Here is a 10,022-nt window from a genome sequence, read left to right as displayed (position 1 = left end):
CGAGCGAAAGAAAATAGCCGTTGTCTCTGCGCAAGCGCTCTACGAATGGCGGAAGTGACGGCAAGCTTTCGCCCGCCGCGCGGTAAGGTGAGAGGGAAGGGACAATCTTGGGGCGACATGAGCACGAGGAGGCGCTGTGCAGACTGAAGAACGGCGCGTGAAGCGAAAGTGGTTAGACTGAGCGTCGCCCAGTTCGCCACAGCTCGTCTCCCCGAGCAGCGGGGCGGAAAGCTATCCTGCCTTTCCCGAGATGTCCTTTCTACCCCAAATCTCGCTCCCTGGGAGCCTCAGGCTGCTTCTCAGGATGTAGCCCCAGTTCGTTTTCTCCCCTAACTGTACAAGTTCCCTATGACCTTGTTCAGGATGTTAACTCTTTTTTTTAACTTAGTGTTACAAGTGAGCCCTGAGACCCAAAGAGAAGAAATTATTTTCTAAGTCTATAACAGCAAGTTGGAAACAACTGAGGACTCCTCACGGGTTAGAGTGTGTTATTAGGTATCAGAATGTCTGAGTATTCATCTGTTGTGTCCTCAATACGGAACAGAATCCATGGACTTTCTCGGTTGAAATGGAACCCATGGGCTGTTCAGTTATGAGGGGCCGATTGCCCGCAGCCAGAAGCATAACTTAATACCAGAGTTTGGTGGGGAAAAAAAAATTGTTTAGAGGTTATACAGATTTAATAATTGGCGGATTTCTGCTATTGTCTTATTTTCTTTAAAACACCCCAAAACATAGTTTTTACTTCCCCCTGCCAAACCAGGCTAGTTTTAGAAAAGTCAGAGCTATCGTTTCCCTACTTCCCAGACACAGTTCAGTTTTACCGGCAGCTTGGGCTCATTCGAGCCTGATTGGGGAGGCTTTGCCTGTGGTGCAGTGCTCTCCAGCTCTTAACTCAGAACCACGTGGAGTGCGCAGCCTCCTTATAAACCCCGTGGAGTTCTCCCTTCCCTTTCAAAGCCGCATAGTACTCTCCTAGCCAAAATGCTTGCCGCCTTATTTTTAAATCCCTGACTGCATCCTGTGACACAGTGGACAGGGTGACTAATTGCAGCCACTTGCAGAATTTTACATAGGGCCCGTAAGCTTTTCGTCACCATCCATGGTTAAAGCCCCTCCCATCTCCTTGGGGACCCCGCTCTGTAACAAGTATGTGTTAGCTCAGTGGTTCACAAAGTGTTTCTGGACCAGCAGCAGCTGCATCACCTGGGAATTTGATTAGAGCTATAAATTCTCAGACTTCATCAGAAATTCTAAGGGCATAGCCTATAATCAGCGTTTTTTTTTTTTTTCAGATTTAATGTGTTTTATTGATTAAAATATTACATTTGTGCCAATTTCCCTTCCCTCTGCTCCCCTCCACCCGGTGGCCCCCCTCCCTCCAGTTGTCCCCCCCTTTTAGATTATGTCCATTAGTTGTGCATACAGTTCCTCCCAACCTCTCTCCGTCTATTCCATTCCCTCCTACCATGATCCCCAATTCCTATATCATCTCCCTCCCTCTCCCCACTCCCCCTCCCTGTTGACCTACCCCCAATATGCTTCCCGTACCCACAGTTCCTTTTCCACTCTCGTTGCCTGTTTAGTTTGCCTTTGTTTCATCTCCCTAGCTTCTGTTTTTTAAACCAGTCCCTTTAACATCTCATATAACAGTGGTTTGGATCTAATGAACTCTTTCAGTTTTATTTTGTCCTGGAAACACTTTCTCTGTCCTTCTATTCTGAATGACAATTTCGCTGGATAGAGTATTCGTGGTTGTAGGTTTTGGATTTTCATTACTTTGAATATTTCTTGCCAGTCCCTTCTTGCCTGTAGGGTCTCCCTTGAGAAGTCAGCTGATAGTCTAATTGGGACCCCTTTGTACATAATTCTTTTCTTCTCTCTTGCTGCTTTTAAGATTCTCTCTTTATCTTTAATTTTTGACATTTTGATTATAATGTGTCTTGCAGTGGTTCTCCCTGGGTCCAGTCTCTTGGGAACTCTCCTTGCTTCCTGGACCTGCAAGTCTATTCCCTTCCCCAAGTCTGGGAAGTTCTCCTTTATTATATTTTCACTCAATTTTTCAAGTTCTAGTTCATCTTCCTCATTCTCTGGCAAACCAATGATTCTTATGTTGGGCCTTTTATAGCTGTCCCAGAGGTTTCTGATCCTCTCATCGTTGCTTCCCATTTCCTCTCGCTGCATTGGTTGACTGCTTGTTCCTTCTCCATATTCCAGTTTGTTGAAATGAACTCTGGATTTTTTTTCCTCACCATCTGTCTCGTATGTGGTTTTGTTCCTTTCGTTATGAATGTTTTTCGCTTCTTTCTTATCTTTTTCCTGCTCTTTTGTGAATTCTGTAAGCCACCTGATAACAATGGCCCAGAACTGAGCCTCTGACAGGTTTCTTATCTGTTCATCTGTCAGGTTCTCTATCTGCTGTCTGGTGAGTTGTGTCACCGGGATTTCTATAGTTGTCTGCCTCATTTTGACAGATGCGTTTTGTTTTCTTGGGCTGGCTATAGGGGGCAGTGCCTGCGTACGCGTCACAAATCAGCGACCGGCGCCTGTCTGCGACCTATTTCGCAGCCCTGTGGTGCTTTCTGTGGGGGCGGGGGTCCAAGATGGATTCACACAGTTATTCAGCTAGGAGACCGGGATCCGTCCTCCCGCCCCACTGGGCCTCACTGTTCAAGGCGATGCGGCGGCCGCTCTCCCCAGCGCCGGAGTCGCGCACCGCCAGGGGCTTGACCGCAGCCGGGATTCCTCGCCGGGGTCGCGCACCGCCAGGGGCTTGACCGCAGCCGGGATTCCTCGCCGCCCCGCCGCTGTCCAGGTGCGACCGCAAACAGCACTGCCCTCTTTAACTCTTACCTGCCCAAATGGCACCGCTGGTTTATAACTTCATATGTTGGGCTTCCGTGTAGTTTTATTTTCTGGAATTTCTAGTTATCCTTTGTTTTGAAGTAGTTGTATTCCTCTCTAGTTGTAGAGGGAGACCTAGCGTGTCCGTCTAAGCCTCCATCTTGGCCGGAAGTCCATAATCAGCGTTTTAATAAACCCTCCAGATGATGCCACGTGCACTGTGTTATGCAATAAGTTGAGACCAAGGCATGACATTTCTGTGCAGTGGATTTACAAAGACAAAGTAACCTTCCCAGAATCACTCAACTAGTACCTGGGTTTGTCTGATTCCAAAATCTGTAGTTTTAACATTAAGCTTTAAGTCTTAAAGAGTAACTATAAGGTCAGAACAGCCTTTGCATACCTGTCAATATTCACCTGTAATTCTCCACCTTAGGTGAGCAACAGAATTACCTGGAGAACTTTTTCAGAATTCCATAGCTGGTGTTTTCCACCACAATCTAACCCCAAGATCCTGTTTGAGTAGGTTGAGTGGAGTGGTACCCCTGTCAGGAGCCTAAGTTCTTGATACAGTCTTTCCTGTAAGTCAGCTGGGCCAAGTGCTCAGCTAGCTGTCTGCGGAGCAGTCCAGCACCAAGGAATAGGCAAGAGTGACACAGTAACTATACTATTTACTTCACTTTGTTTTATATACTTTATGCTATTTTGATTGGACCTATGTCATTTTATTGGTCCTGCTCTCTACAACCCCAGAGGTGATACACACTGCTATAGACATTTCTCTCTTTAGTGGGAGGGCCATATAGGTCATATGAGTGTACGTACACCTTTAGTCCTTACTTTCCCATGGATCTTGTTTTGTGTGGCCCTGCCTCTTCTGAAGCCATTTCCCTCCCATATGCTAACTATGGTGAAGCCTAACCAGCTCACTCCAGCTTGGAAGTGTACCATCAGTATAAACTCTATTTTACAGGCTCCCTGGTGGCATTGCAGCCCTGGAGAGAAACTGATCACTCGATGGGAGAAGGTTGGAAGACTATTTAGCCCATGGTCAAAGAAAAAAAAGGTATGTTTTCAGTCTGCTGGGTCTGACGATAAAGGTTTGTAATGGGGAGTGAGGGAAGACAGCTCTGAAGAAAGAGTAGGAATTACGGGGAATAGGGAGGGGAAGGTGAGAGCATTTAAGGACATAAAACCACATGGGCTTCACTTTTCAGGTTTGCATCTTAAGCAAGATCACTGGCTCCTATTTGGAGGAGGACTGGATCAGAGTGGGAGACTAAAGACTGTAAAAGTTATTCAAGCGAGTGTCAACAATAAAAATAATTTTTAAAAAGAAAGAAGTTATTCAAGTGAGATTTAGTGGCGCCTTGAAGGTGGAGAAAATTGGAATAAATGGAGTTAATTCTTTTTTAAAACTTAAAACACAATTTAACTTGCTGTAAAATGTACATAATTTACCTTTTTAAAGTGTATAGTTCAGTGGCACAGTGAAATATATTTGCTTTGTTCTGCAGCCATCCCACCATTCATTTTCAGAATCTTTATCTTGCAAAAGTGAAACTTGGCACCCATTAACTCCCCATTCTCCCTACCCCGTAACCCCTGGCAATGACCATTCTACTTTCTGTCTCTGAATATGACTAAATACCTCATGAGAATGGAATCACACAGCATTTGTGCTTTTCTGATTGGTTTACTTTACTTAGCATAACCTATTCAATGTTCATCCATGGTGTAACATGTGTCAGAATTTTCTTCGTTTTTAAGACTGAATAATGACTATTAAATGTTTGTTAAATGTCTATTGTATGTATATACCACATTTTACTTATCCATCCATCCATCCATTGAGGGACACTTGGGCTGCTTCCATCTTTTTGCTATTGTGAATACAATAGCAATTTGTACATCGGTGTACAAATACCTGTTCATGTCCCTGCCTTCATTTCTTTTGGTATATACCCAGAGTTGAATTGCTGGATATAATTCTATTTTTAATTTTTCGAGGCATCTCCATGCTGTTTTCTATAGCAGCCGCACCATTTAAATTTCCACCAACAGTGCACAAGAGTTATAAATTCTACACATGCTTGACAATGCTTATGTTCTGTATTTTTGATAAGTGCTGTGATGTGATATCTCATTGAAGTTTTGGTTTTTATTTCCCTGCTGATTAGTGTGTTGAGCATCTTTTCATGTGTTGTCCATTTGTATATCTTTGGACAGATATCTGTTCTAGACTTTCACGCACTTTTGAGTCTGGTTATTTTTATTTATTTATTTATTTTGTTCTTACTGTTGAGTTTTAGGAGTTCTGTATGTAGTCTGGGTATTAATCCCTAATCATATATGTAATTTGAAAAGATTTTCTCCCATTCTGTGGGTTGCCTTTTTACTCTGTTGATAGTCTTTTTTATACACCAAAGCTTTTATTTTTTAAAGTTAAATTTAATTAATTTATTTTTAATCTCACCTGGGGACGTTTTCTTCCCCATTGCTTTTAGAGAGAGAGGAGGGAGAGAGAGAAACATCAACGTGAGAGAAAAACACCAGTTGGTTGCCTCCTGTACACACCCGGACTGGGTTAACCGGGGATCGAACACACAACCTAGGTACATGCCCAGACTGGGAATCAAACCCACAACCTTTCAGTTACAGGACAATGCTCCAGCCAACTAAACCACACCAGCTAGGGTAGTATATTTTCTCTCTGATGCTATTGTAAATAAAATTATTTTCTTAATTTCCTTTTTAGACTGTTCACTGTTATGGTATAGAAACACAACTGAATTAGGGGCACTGACTTTGTATCCTGCAACTTTGCTGAATCCATTTATTAGTTTAACTTTTTATGTGGATTCATTAGGGTTTTCTACACCTATGATCATATCATTTTCAGAGATTTTATTTCTCCCTCCCAAAAAAGTTAATTTTTTATATGTCATATTGTATTATATTGTGACGTTCTGACCATAACTCTGAGATTCATTAGTTTACATGAGTGTCACAGAAAGTCAACAGGTATCCAGAACCTGATCTGTGTTCCCCTCTCAGCCAACTGGGGGAGCTATGGTGGAGAACCCTTGCCCAGAAGGTATCTAAGGGACTGTCTTGTTCCCTTTTTGCTTTCACCCAAGGTTTTCCTTATCTTAGGAAGTAGGGAATCTGGCTGAATCCCAGTGCATCCGTCTGGTTAAACATCCTGGGTGGTCTAGTATGGAAAAGAACATGATGAAGTCAGATTTGGGAGTGAGAGAGACAAATTTGGAATTAGAATATATTTGCCTTTGTCAGGTTGGGGCTTTGGACAAAGACACACCCCTGAGATCTTGTGGGTTCAGTTCCAGACCACCACAATAAAGTGATTCTTAATCTTGCTTTCAATTTGTAAAAAAGGCAGCATCTGTGAAGCTCAATAAAGCAAAGTGCAATAAAACGAGACATGCCTGTATGTCCTCCCAGCTGAATGCCTCTGTACTACTGCCAGCTGCTTGTATCAGGATTTGGAGAGGAAGGTGTGCTCTGAGAGGAAGGATTCTGGCCCCAGACAGACATAGATATCAGGAGTTCTGGAGGGAAAACCAGGAGCCATGGAAAGAGCACCTGTGTGAAGCAGAGGTCTGAATTTGTATCCTGCTTTTTTTTTTTTTTTTTTTTTTTTTGCCTACAAGAAGTATTTTACTAGCACTTAAGAGTCCTTAGTAGGTGTCAGTTTTACTAAATGTCTTACATATTATAACTTGTTTTCCTCCAAAAGCTGGTCGAACTCTTAACCACTACACTAAACTCCTCTCCTTTGACTTTTATTTTAAATCTTTCTATAGTGAATGTAGATTGCTTATGTAATTAAAATGAGTCTTGGCCCTGACTGGTGTCACTTGGTTGGGCGTCGTACTACAGAGCAAGGGGTCCTTGGTTCAATTCCTGGTCAGGGCACCTTGCCTAGGTTGCGGGTTCAGTTCCCTGTCCCAGTGCATATAAGGCAACCACTTGATGTTTCTCTCTCATATTGGTGTTTCCCTCCCTCCCTTCTCTCTTAAACACATTAAGCGCCAAACCTGTTTTGTCTTCCTTTCTATTTAGCCCGCGATATCCAATTTCACCGATATGCTGGTGGCCAGAGATCTGTGCAAGGTTGCAATAAGCCTGCATGTATTTCTTCAGATTTATTGTATATATTTATCGCAATTGTACTCTGTATTCTTTTAGAAATGCTTTCTCTTCAGTCAGTTGTCTGTGGTTCGTGTTCCAGTGCAGTTTAAAAAAACTTTCTTTACCTGTAACAATGACAATGTCAGTAGAAGCGTGTGGAAGCAATTAAAGTGAAATTAGTTTTCCTAGAAAACATCATAGAGTCGTTCTTTTCTTGTCATCAGAGGATGAGGATGAGGATTTTGAAGAACGGCATGATCCGAGAGGTAATCAACCAAGGATTATGCCTTCTACCTATCCGTCTGGCTTTAGGATTGTAGACTTGAATGTAAAGTCATGTGCAACAGTACAGAATTCTTATGAACTGTTTGTGCCCAATTCATTGTTTGAGGATATCTCCAAACAAATGAACTTACATGCGTTGCAAAAACATGCGTTGCAAAAATTCGCAGCGTTTGTGTAGGTGGACTGTGACAAACAAAAATGAAATGAAAAGATTTTTTGGGTTGATTCTATGGATAGGACCAGTTAGACTACCATCTTTACGTTTATATTGGTCCCATGATCCTGCACATATGCAAACTTTCCCCCCAAAAATGTCAAGAAATAGATTTGAAATATTACGAATGCTGCATTTTTCAGACAATAGCGAGACAGATGTTTCCAATTGCTTATGCAAAATACAAAAACTAATAGATAACATGGAAATAAATTCCAAAAAATACGATGATCCATCTGAAGCTATATGTATCGATGAATCTTTGATACCATTTCATGGCTGCATAATATGTAGGTAATATTTAAAACAAAAATGCCACAAATATGGTATTAAATTATTTAAGTTGTGCTGCGGATCTGGGTACACGTATGCTTTTCGTGTATATGCAGGGAAAAGTTTAGAAAAAGAAAATACAACACCAACTAATGTTGTAATGTCTCTTTGTAGAGATGTATTCAATGAGAGACACACATTGCACACAGACAACAGGTACACGAGTTTAGATGTAGCATATAAATTACTCAATAATACTCATTTAGTAGGAACATTACGTTCAAATCGACAGGGAAATCCTCATGAGGTAATGTCAAAGAAATTAAAATAGGGAGAAATTATAGCAAAAGAGAACAAAAAAGGAATAACCCTTTTAAAATGGAAAGATAAGCGGGACATTTTACTTCTTTCAACAAACATACATCATAAATGGTGAATGTTGAAAATAGATCAGGTCACTACTTGAAACCAAAAATTGTAGTAAATTAAAATGCAGGAAAAGCAGCAGTTGATATATCTGATCAAATGAGTGCCTATGATGTTACGAAAATCCATGAAATAGTATAAAAAGCTAGCCTTTGAGCTCCTACTAAATACTACTGTTCTCAATACTCATATTTTATTTAAAAATATTAGCAAAGAAGAATTTGAGTATCACAGAATTTCGGAAGAAATTAGTTGCCCATCTAACAAGTTGTCGGGATGAAAAAATTCCAAGTAGCAGTACTGTAAATATACTTCAACTATCTCGTCACAAACTGCAACAAAAAACTGGAAGTGTCTGAAGTTCAAGGATATTGTAAAAAATGCTACAAAGATAACGCTGCACAAGATAGTGCCAGAAAGTGGACAAGTTGTAGCATTCTGTGAAACCTGCACAGGACAGCCATTTTGTATATCGTGTTTTAATAATATTCATTAAAATTTGTTTTTGCTAACAATACTTAGGTACATTCTTTTATGATCTCCAAATTATTTAAAATGCATTAATAGAATATAATTTCTTAAATTGTGACTGATGTGGACTGAACGAAAGTATACCAGTGACTGACATGACACTTAATGCGTTTAAATAAATATATCTATCTAGACAGATAATAAATAAAATGATAGTCTCAAGGGTATACTTTACCTTAAAGCTACCAAAGATTCCTGGGGGCCATGGGGGCGTCAGATGGTTTGGGGAGAAGTCTTCGTGGTACCTTCTTCCTCTCACCTCCTTACTTTGAAAGATGAGATGCTATCTTCCCAACTCAACAGTTTTCAGGGGAGAAATCAGTGTCCCAATTGTAAGTGATTGGGCCTCCTCTGGCATCAGTGAACAGTGCAAATTCCTGGACTCTCTAGGGGAGAGATCTGGGAATTTTCATTTTCATAAGCTCTCCTGATGATAGATGCATATTGAGGCTGGAGAGGTACTTCTTCGGGCAATGAGTGCCACATCTGCTGCTTAAAAGCTGTGTGTTGTGTGCCAACTTCTTCTAACTATTCTGTTTTACTGCCAGCACTGTGCTGAGGGGCCAGATAATAACAATATGTAGTAACAGTAAAATGATCATGCTATTTCACCCTCTTAGGACATGAATATTCCCATTTTATCGATGAGGATATTAAAGTGTGGGGTGGTGAACTGACTCGCCTGTGGTCACAACTAATGAAGTGACAGAGCCATAATTTGAACCAGGCTTAGATCATAGAGAAGTGCTTTTGAAACCAGTAACAGAGCAGTGATTATTTCCATATCCTGCCCCCTCTCCCCCCGCCCCTGAGTTCCAGATCTTTTCCTCTGCAGCTCCAGTGGCTAACACAGTGAGGTGACAGCCACGTCACCAAAGGCCTGGGCCCTGCCTCCTGGGAGCTTTCATGTTATCAGCTTCCAAACTGGAGTGTATCTTTTCAATCTGGAATCCTGATTCCCACCCACCGAGTTGGGGAAGTTTCCCAGTGAAGTCCATGGAGAAATTAAGACTTCCAAAAACAAAGTAAGAGGCCTTTCTTGACCATCAATCTAAAGGAATCCCGTTCTTCCATAACTACCTTCCCCCTTTCGTTTTACTATTGGACACAGGGTCTGTTTACATTAATACCCAAGGACCGGATCATCCTGGCCCCATTAAGAGGGGCATAGAGGAGGCCTGGTCATAAACAGCCAACCTAACAGCAGGTACTCCAGACTACGGAGCAGAAACTCACTTAAAAGCTACTGCTTCATTGAGACTATTACAGGAAAGGTAGATGTTCGTAGGTAACA

At 41.5% G+C, this 10,022-nt stretch overlaps 1 long non-coding RNA gene across 1 annotated transcript; it reads left to right on the top strand.

Annotated features, from left to right (window-relative positions):
- Positions 1-110: 110 nt before the first annotated feature.
- On the top strand, positions 111-4,274 carry LOC150003510 (uncharacterized). The gene is made up of 3 exons (XR_016512774.1): positions 111-171; positions 3,818-3,910; positions 4,062-4,274. It is a non-coding gene; the product is annotated as an uncharacterized LOC150003510 (long non-coding RNA).
- The last annotated feature ends 5,748 nt before the right edge of the window (positions 4,275-10,022 follow it).

The sequence above is a fragment of the Furipterus horrens genome, unplaced genomic scaffold (assembly GCF_987537825.1).
Source record: "Furipterus horrens unplaced genomic scaffold, mFurHor1.1.pri manual_scaffold_8, whole genome shotgun sequence".
NCBI classification, from domain to species: Eukaryota; Metazoa; Chordata; class Mammalia; order Chiroptera; family Furipteridae; genus Furipterus; species Furipterus horrens.
This window is presented reverse-complemented; position numbering and strand designations above follow the sequence as displayed.